Genomic DNA, 9653 nt, shown 5'->3' with positions numbered 1-9653 from the left:
AATTAGACCAGCCAGAATTAGGATAGAAGAAAATTTCATCCTCCCTAACACAAGGTTTTGTTTTCATTTATATACCCTGAGCTATATAAATGAATTTATATATCCAGTTGAGCTATATAAATGAATTTATATATCCAGTTGAGCTATTTAAAATCCTTAAAGATGATGCCATGAAAGTGCTGCACTCAATATGCCATCAAATTTGGAAAACTCAGCAGGGGCAACAGGACTGGAAAAGGTCAATTTTCATTCCAATCCCAAAGAAAGACAATGCCAAAGAATGCTCAAACTACTGCACAATGCACTCATCTCACAAGCTAGTAAAGTACTGCTCAAACTTCTCAAAGCCAGGCTTCAGCAGTACATGAACTGTGAACTTCCAGATGTACAAGCTGGTTTTAGAAGAGGCAGAGGAACCAGAGATCAAATTGCCAACATCTGCTGGATTATCAAAAAAGCGAGAGAGTTTCAGAAAAACATCTATTTCTGCTTTATTGACTATGCCAAAGCCTTGACTTTGTGCATCACCACAAACTCTGGAAAATTTTTAAAGAGATGGGGATACCAGGGCATCTGACCTACCTATTGAGAAATTTATATGCAGGTCAGGAAGAAACAGAACTGGACATGGAACAACAGACTGGTTCCAAATAGGGAAAGGAGTAGGCCAAGGCTGTATATTGTCACCCTGCTTATTTTACTGATATGCAGAGTGAAAGTGAAAGAAAGTAAAGTTGCTCAGTCGTGTCCGACTCTTTGCGACCCCATGGACTGTAGCCTACCAGGCGCCTCCCTCCATGGGATTCTCCAGGCAAGAGTACTGGAGTGGGTTGCCATTTTCCTTCTCCAGGGGATCTTCCCAACCCAGAGATCGAACCTGGGTCTCCTGCATTCCAGGCAGACACTTTAACCTCTGAGCCACCAGGGACTCCAGAGTACATATGCAGAGTATCTCATGAGAAAAGCTGAGCTGGAAGAAGCACAAGCTGGAATCAAGATTGCCAGGAGAAATATCAATAACCTCAGATATGCAGATGACACCACCCTTACGGCAGAAAGTGAAGAAGAACTAAAGCCTCTTGATGAAAGTGAAAGAAGAGAATGAAAAAGTTGGCTTAAAGCTCAACATTCAGAAAACTAAGATCATGGCATCTGGTCCCATCACTTCATGGCAAATAAATGGGGAAACAGTGGAAACAGTGACAGACTTTATTTTGGGGGGCTCCCACATCATTGCAGATGGTGAGATTAATGCAGCTATGACATTTCATGCAGCCATGAAATTAAAAAACGCTTACTCCTTGGAAGGAAAGTTATGAACAACCTAGACAGCATATTAAAAAACAGAGACATTTCTTTGTCAACAAAGGTCTGTCTAGTCAAGGCTTTGGTTTTCCCAGTAGTCATGTATGGATGTGAGAATTGGACTGTGAAGAAAGCTGAGAGCCAAAGAATTGATGCTTTTGAACTGTGGTGTTGGAGAAGACTCTTGAGAGTCCCTTGGACTTCAAGGAGATCCAACCAGTCCATCCTAAAGGAAATCAGTCCTGAGTATTTTTTGAAAGGAGTGATGCTGAAGTTGAAACTTCAATACTTTAGCCACCTGATGTTAAGAAATGACTCATTCGAAAATACCTTGATGCTGGGAAAGATTGAAGGTGGGAGGAGAAGGGGACAACAGAGGATGAGATGGCTGGATGGCATCACTTACTCAATGGACATGAGTTTGAGTAAACTCTGGGAGCTGGTTATGGACAGGGAGGCATGGTGTGCTGCAGTCCATGGGGTCACAAACAGTCAGACATGACTGAGCAACTGAACTGAACTGATATTCCCTGATAATTAATAAGATCTCAGTAGAAATTGATTGAATAAGGTTAAATTATAGGTCTATCGATTTATGCCTTTGAAATTATACGTGTTAGCACGAATGCACAAATCCTTCTTCCAAATAGACAACATATAGATAATGATTTTCTATATAAATGTATAGGAGGGTATCCTTACCATCCTATGTGTTTGAATAAAATTAGAATCACTACTCTTGGTGCAACCTGAGGTTCCCATCAATATTTGCTTCAATGTTCTGAAAGTCTTTCTTATTGTCTCTCAAGAGTTTATGTATCTTTTGTTCTTTTCCTCCATCCACTCCAGTTGACATTCACTAGTAGTAAAGAATCCTGGTTGCCTTTTCCTACTGTAGTAACAATGATATCCCTCAAGATGTCCCTGTACACGCAAACTGTAAAGGCAGTATTTCTTGGAGGGAAAGGTACATTGTCTTGGACTTTGGTGGAGATGTTTTTATTGCTACAATGTTAGGAAGTAAATTTGCATAAGTGAGCGGGTGCCAAAAATGTTAGATATTCTGCAATGCAAAGAACAAACATAATAATGAGCAACTGTCTTGTATACTGTATGCATTGTAAGTGTTCTGATAGACATTTATGCATATGAAATATCTAGTATAATTATCAGAATTTAGAACCTAAGTCTGTGTTAAAGAGGAATCCAAACTTTTACATTCACAGTGATCCTATGCATAAGTTTAAAATTCAGAATATTTTATTATGTAATCTAGTAAAATCTATAAAAAAGATTTTATTATTTTATTTAAATACCTGAGTATTTACATATTTAAATGTGTATCAATGAATTATAAATTGCATTTTTACTGATTTTGTGTATTACAATTAAGTTATATTGATTTGCAAAGGTGGAATTTATTCAAGGAAGTAAAACATAATTTCTCTAAATATTTGCAGTAGAAAGGAAATGTCGGTTATATATAGTTGTGAATCCTTGCCCTAGAGAGATATCACAAAATAATTAGTGTTTTGAAGCAATACTATGTTCTAGAGTTAATGGAAAAGAATTGTCTGTGCTTCTTTTTGTGGCAAAGAAATGGTTTTATTCAGAACTCTTCCTTTGGCTGTGACTTGCATCCTCTTTCTTGTGGTTCAAATGGGACCATGTCTTCAATATGTGGGAGGTTGGGAGGAGATAAATTTCTGAGGTTTTTGCTAAATTTTCATACAATATTTTTGGCCTAAAAAATGACTTAGATTTATCTTTAAGTGGAAGATAGATATTCTCTTTAAAATGATCTGACTTTGCTATGGAGTGGTCAGCTATATTTAAATCTCAGTTTGGCTCAAGATTGGAAGGAACTCCCCTGGTCAGTGCTCCCAATGCAGGGGACCTGAATGTGATCCGTGGTTGGGGAACAGGTATCCAGTCCCATCACTTCATCAAAATAGATGGGGATAAAATGGAAAAAGTATCAAGCTTTATTTTTTCAGCTCCAAAATCACCATGGGCAGTGACTGTAGTCATGAAATTAAAAGACAGTTGCTCATTGAAAGAAAAGCTATGACAAACATAGAATGCATTAAAAAGCAGAGAGATCACTTCACTGACAAATGTCCATCTAGTCAAAACTATGTTGTTTTTTTTTTTTTTCCAGTAGTTATGTATATACGGATGTGAGAATTGGAATATAAAGAAGGCTGAGAGCCAAAGAATTGATGCTTTGGAACTGGTGCTGGAGAAGATCCTTGAGAGTCCCTTGGACTGCAAGGAGATCAAAGCAGTCAATCCTAAAGGAAATCAACCCTGAATATTCATTGGGAGGACTGATGCTGAAGCTGAAGCTCCAATACTTTAGCCACCTAATGCAAAGTGTTGATGCATTGGAAAAGACCTTGAGGCTGGGAAAGATTGAGGGCAGGAGGAGAAGGGGGCGACAGAGGATAATACGGCTGGATGGCATCACTGACTCAGCGGACATGAGTTTGAGCAAACTCTGGGAAGTAAGGAAGGACAGGGAAGCCTGGCATGCTGCAGTCCATGAGGTTGCAAAGAGTTGGACATGACTGAGCAACTGAGCAACAACCATGGGTACAATTCACACTTGATGATTTAAATCTCTGATTTTCTACCTGATCAGAAAAGTAGCTAGAAGTTACCTATTCAATTTTTAGGAAATTTAAAACCTTTAGGGGAAATTTTAAAAAAAATCTTTAGGGGAAAATGAATATATATATATTCAAATGAATGTATGAATATATATAAATATATACATATATACATGCACACACATACATACATATTTTATAGAACTAAGATGGGTTTAAAAGCCTGTTGAGTTTCATTTATTGGTTGCTTCCTAATTTTTATTGTTCAAAATAAAAAAAACAATCTATTGACCAGTGATAAAAGGGCTTCCCTGGTGGCTCAGATGGTGAAGAATCTGCCTGCAATGTAGGTGACCCAGGTTCAACTCCTGGGTCAGGGAGATCTCCTGGAGATGGAAATGGCAACCCACTCTGGTATTCTTTCCTGGAAAATGCCATGGACAGAGACTGGTGGCCTACTATCCATGGGGTTGCAAAGAGTCATATATGACTGAGCGACAGACAAACACACAGTGATTAAAAAATGGCAATGCGATTAGTCTTTGGTGTTAATGAATATATACATAACCCCCCAAACAAAGTCCTCTGAGGAATTTTTTCCCCTAGAAATTATGAGGCAGATAAGTACTTTTGTATTTCAGAGATAGAAATGATAGGGGTATACTAAAGGAGACCTTGGTTGGTAGTATAAGAAAGTAAATTGTGAACAGATATTGTGTCAGTGTATGAGAGTACTGTGAGGGTAACAGTCAGGAAGGCTAGGGGTCTCCAAACAGAGGAAATAGGCTGCAAGCATTAGACAATTTTTTTTACCTCTCTTAAGAGGCAGGAGGAAGCAAACTACAAGGGTCAGATTTTTTTCCCTTCTCTGTACAAAATTAAAAAGAGGTTTCTCTTACAATTCTGTGTTGCCATGATGACTCCTGCTGCTGCTGCTGCTGCTGCTAAGTCACTTCAGTCATGTCCGACTCCGTGCGACCCCATAGACAGCAGCCCACCAGGCTCCCCTGTCCCCTGGGATTCTCCAGGCAAGAAAACTGGAGTGGGTTGCCATTTCCTTCTCCAATGCATGAAAGTGAAAAGTGAAAGTGAGGTCTCTCAGTCATGTCTGACTCTTCGTGACTCCATGGAGTGCTGCCTACCAGGCTCCTCCATCCATGGGATTTTCCAAGCAAGAGTACCAGAATGGGTGCCATTGCCTTCTCTGTGATGAAACCTGATTCCACCTGAGCTTAACTTTTCTCAAACCTTGAGTTAACCAATACATTTTTCTTGTGGAAATGTTTTTATTAAGCTATGTTAATGAACTATGTACTTACCCTATACTTTGTCTTTCTTCAAGTCAGTTCTGCTTAAGCCTCGGATCCCACAAGGGCTCAACAAACCAGTATGTTTTACTCATACCTTGTTCTCCTAATCTATGTTAATGAAACTATATATTTGCTTGGAAATCTGCCTTTCTTCAAAATTCATGTCAATAGTTTTATAACCCAGGATGACTCACCTAATGCCAAAGTTATCTCAAAATGTATGTTGTGGGTGAGGGGCCTGGTGCCACTCTGAGTTTTGAGACATTTGTTTTCTCTAATTAGCAGCCTGATAGTAGCTATATAACATCTAGCTCAATACTAACGGGGCAAGGCGGCGGGGGGGGGCGCACTTTCTGCCCCCTTCTGATGTCTATGTCAGAAGCTTTCTCTATCTCTTTTATACTTTAATAAAACTTTATTACACAAAAGCTCTGAGCAATCAAGCCTTGTCACTGGCACCGGCTTGAATTCCTCTCCTCTGGAGGCCAAGAATCCTGGCATCTTTCATGGCTCAGCAACAACCTTTAGTAGCAGGAAGGAAAAATCCATCAGGACATTTCTTCTAGGATTTTTTAACTTAAATGAGATGCCTTTGTTCTGTTAGAATGTTGCTTAGTGAACCTCAATAATGCATTTCATTTTAAAAACCCTGTCACCAAATGAATGATTGTGCAAATAGACTAAGAGTTTCAAATGAGTCCCCAAATGGTCAATGGATTTTCAAGTTCTTAAAGATTTTCAAGTTCATATATCTATCTATCTATAGATAGATAGCTAAAGGCTTCCAAGGTTACTCAGTGGTAAAGAATCTGCCTGCCAATGCAGGAGATGCAGGAGACATGGGTTCGATCCCTGGGTCAGGAAGTTACCTTGGAGTAGGAAATGGCAACCTACCCCAGTATTCTTTCCTGGAAAATTCAATGGACAGAGGAACCTAGTGGGCTACAGTCCATTGCAAGGATGGGTTTTCAAAGAGGCAGACATAGCTGAATGAGCACAGCATGGCAACAGCATATGTATTGATGTTACCAAGGCATGGAACATTCCCATCACCACAAGGATCCCTTATATCACCTTGTTATAGCCAAATCTACTATCCTTTCACCTTCCCCTCCTCCTTAGCTCCTGGAAACAGCAAGTATGTTCCCATTTCTATAATATTGTTTTTATACCTAATAATTCTTCAGAGAATCACTGAGAGAGAGAGAGAGAGAGAGAGAAATGGGGCAATATATTCATTAAGCCTGCACTATCCACTGGTACCACCTCCATGAATTAAACCAACTACAGATCAAAAATATTTGGAGAAATAATTTTAGAAATCTTCTAAAAGCAAAACATGAATTGGCTGCATGCTGGCAACAGTTTGCATAATACTTACATTTGTGTTTATAACAATTTATAAGCATTTATATTGTATAAAGTACTATAAGTAATTTATAGATGATTTAAAGTATAAGGAGGATGTGCTTAGGTTATATGCAAACACTGTAATTTTATATAAGGGACTTGAGTATCTATGGAGTTTGGTATTCAAGGGGGAAGCAAGGGACAAATATGTATTAGAATATGTATTTAAAATCTTGGTGCTATAAAAGGAAATTCAGAAACAAATGAATAGCAAGGAGGAGAACACTGTGGTGGATATTCAGAGGAACAGGATGGAGCAGAGGGAACCAAGGGGAGAGAGTTCTCAGAGTTTGAGAGGATTTTTCTAATTTGGAAATCTTTTTAAATAGTTGTGATTTAGTTTCTCTGACGGAAACAATGCATTATTAATTTGGAGGGCTCAAAATACTGATCAAAATATGTTTTACTATTTTTGTTATCTTTCCCTATAGCATTTTTGTTCCACTTGAGTGTGCAAATAGATTACTTTAGGAGTCTTAAATGATCCCCAAGTGAACAAACACATTTTCAAGTTCTTGACAGTGCAATAGAAATTTACACGAGTAGGACATCTAAGTCTTAAAGAAGTCAGAGTTCTGAGTGGCAGCTGCCTATTGACAGTGCCATCTGCAGCAGTGCTGAGGTAGAAGTGAGTCACTTTGGATTCTCATTCTGACACCATGTGATGTCAAAGGATAACGAGTATCAAGACAATAGAAAACAAAGAGTTTTACTTGGGATCTTAAGAATTGCAATTCTGTAGACACAGGTTTTGGTAGAAACAAAAGTACTCCAAGAAACAGGAAGTTTGTAACAACAGGGGTTTGTAACAACAACATCAACAACAACAACAAAAAATCATAAGATTGTTAAAGTTGCCAATGAGAGCTGTAATTGACTTTGATGCAAGGCAGGACATGCCTGTCCTTCTTGAGTCTCATTTCATTTTATTTTATTTTTTAGGGTAAGTATCTGATGAGTAAATAACCTTTCATAAGTTATTTTAGGGAAAGGTTCCAATAAGTATCTTGCATTTCTGACAGATGTTGTGGATGTCTTTGCTAAGACAAAAAGTGGACAAAGATCAGATTCCATCCAGGCTGAGATATGTATAAATCACATTTCCTCAATGACCTCTTAGTTTCATTTTAGACCATTTTCTTAGCTCTCTATTTTATTTTATTTTTCTCACAAAAGACAGAAATAAAACTATTGATACTCATAGATGACTTAATTGTTTTTGTAGAAAGCTTTAAAAAATGTATAGTTTAAAAAAATCTCTTAGAATTAATGTACAAGTATAAAAAAATCAAAGCATAGAAGTTTGATATATAAAATTTTAGTTTGATTTCTTTATTTTACTTGATTACTTTCTTATATACTAGAAATGAACAATGATATTTAAAGTTTAAAAATGTTTAGTAGCATAATAAGTTGAATATTTAAATATAAATCCTACTTAATTAATTTAAGCATAAATCCTAACAAAATAATGTGAACAAAGCTGAAAAACATTTAGTTAGACTGACAGAATAAAAACTGAGTTACAGTTTACAGGAGTAAACTCATGAGCAGAAACTGTCTCAGGAACCAGTGTGGAGTACAATAACGTGAAGTATAATTGAAAAGTTACTAAAGGCTCAGAGTACACAAATCTGAGAATTAAAAAACTCCAGAAGAATCAGGTCATAGTTGGAACCCCACAATATTGTGAGATTTACCTCCAGGAGCTTGATCAGATGTCACAGTAAATAGAGGAAAATCCCTTTGTGCTTTGAGCATGGAGAGAGGAAAACTAATGATTTTAAGCATTGGATTAAAGCACTCTGTTCTTCTTAACAAGATCTGACCTCAAGGGAAACTAGGTAACTATACTATCACTGTAGCTATATTAACTTGTTGGAGTATCATCAGAGCCTAACTGACACAAGGGAAGAAAAATACTCAACTCCAGCTGATTCTAGTTTTTATTTTATTATTATTATTATTTTTTTAATGTGGGAGAAGGAAAATACTAAGTTTAAGTGCAATGTATCAATCCTGTTCCCCAAAAGAATGGAGAAAAAAACTGAGAAACACTTGCAATCAAGTCCAGAGGCTCAGGCTCACAAGAAGACTGAGACCCAATGATATAACTGTAGAATGATTCTTCTTCCCCTACTACTCAGAAGATTACTAAAGACCTACTATAGCAGTTCCTTTCATCCAATACATCATGTCTGACCATCAACAGATATTTACAAAAAGAAAAAAAGAAAAAAGAAAAATTGAAGAGACAGAGAAAACATTGGAATGAGATATAGCAGGAATGTTAGAATTTCAGAAATGTAAAACATGATTAATATGCTAAGATCTTGAATGGATAAAGTAGACAGCATGTACAAACAGATGTAAAATATATGCAGAGAAATGCAAAATCCAGGGAAAAAGCAAAATTAATGCTAGAGATCTAGAAATAAAAAACACTAACAGAAATTATCAATACCCTTGACAAACTTACTAGTAGACTGAACAAAGCTGAGGAAAGGCTCTGAGCTTGAGGAAATTTCAATAGAAATATTAAAAACTGAAAAGCAAAGATAAAAAAGGCAGCAAATTAAAAACAAATCAAATATAATATCCAAGGACTGTCAGACATCTAAAGGTATAATATATAAAATATAGTGAGACTACTAGAAGAAGAAGACAAAAGAGCAGCAGAAATAGTTGAAAAATTAGTGAGAATTTCACCCAAGTTTATTTTAGACACTAAATAACAGGTTGACGAAGCTCAGAGACTACTAAGTAACATAAGTGCATAAAAGCTACACCTGAATTTACCATTTTCAAACATCAGAAAACCAAAGATTAAAAAAAAAAATCCTGAAAAAGCCAGGAGAAGAAAACACAGAAATAAGAATTGCATCTGACTTCTCAGAAATCATGCAAGTAAGAGCAGAGAGGAGTGAAATATTTAAGTCGTCAAGAGGAAAAAAAAGAAAAAAAAAAATACACTAACCTAGAATTCTATGCCCTGTGAGGCTATCCTTTAAAATCA

General features: G+C 37.0%; 1 non-coding gene across 1 annotated transcript; it reads right to left on the bottom strand.

Moving 5' to 3' along the window:
* Window positions 1-856: 856 nt before the first annotated feature.
* On the bottom strand, window positions 857-928 carry TRNAS-GGA (transfer RNA serine (anticodon GGA)). The gene has a single exon. It is a non-coding gene; the product is annotated as a tRNA-Ser (tRNA).
* Window positions 929-9653: the final 8725 nt, after the last annotated feature.

Source organism: Bos taurus, chromosome 19, assembly GCF_002263795.3.
Source record: "Bos taurus isolate L1 Dominette 01449 registration number 42190680 breed Hereford chromosome 19, ARS-UCD2.0, whole genome shotgun sequence".
NCBI lineage: Eukaryota > Metazoa > Chordata > Mammalia > Artiodactyla > Bovidae > Bos > Bos taurus.
This window is presented reverse-complemented; position numbering and strand designations above follow the sequence as displayed.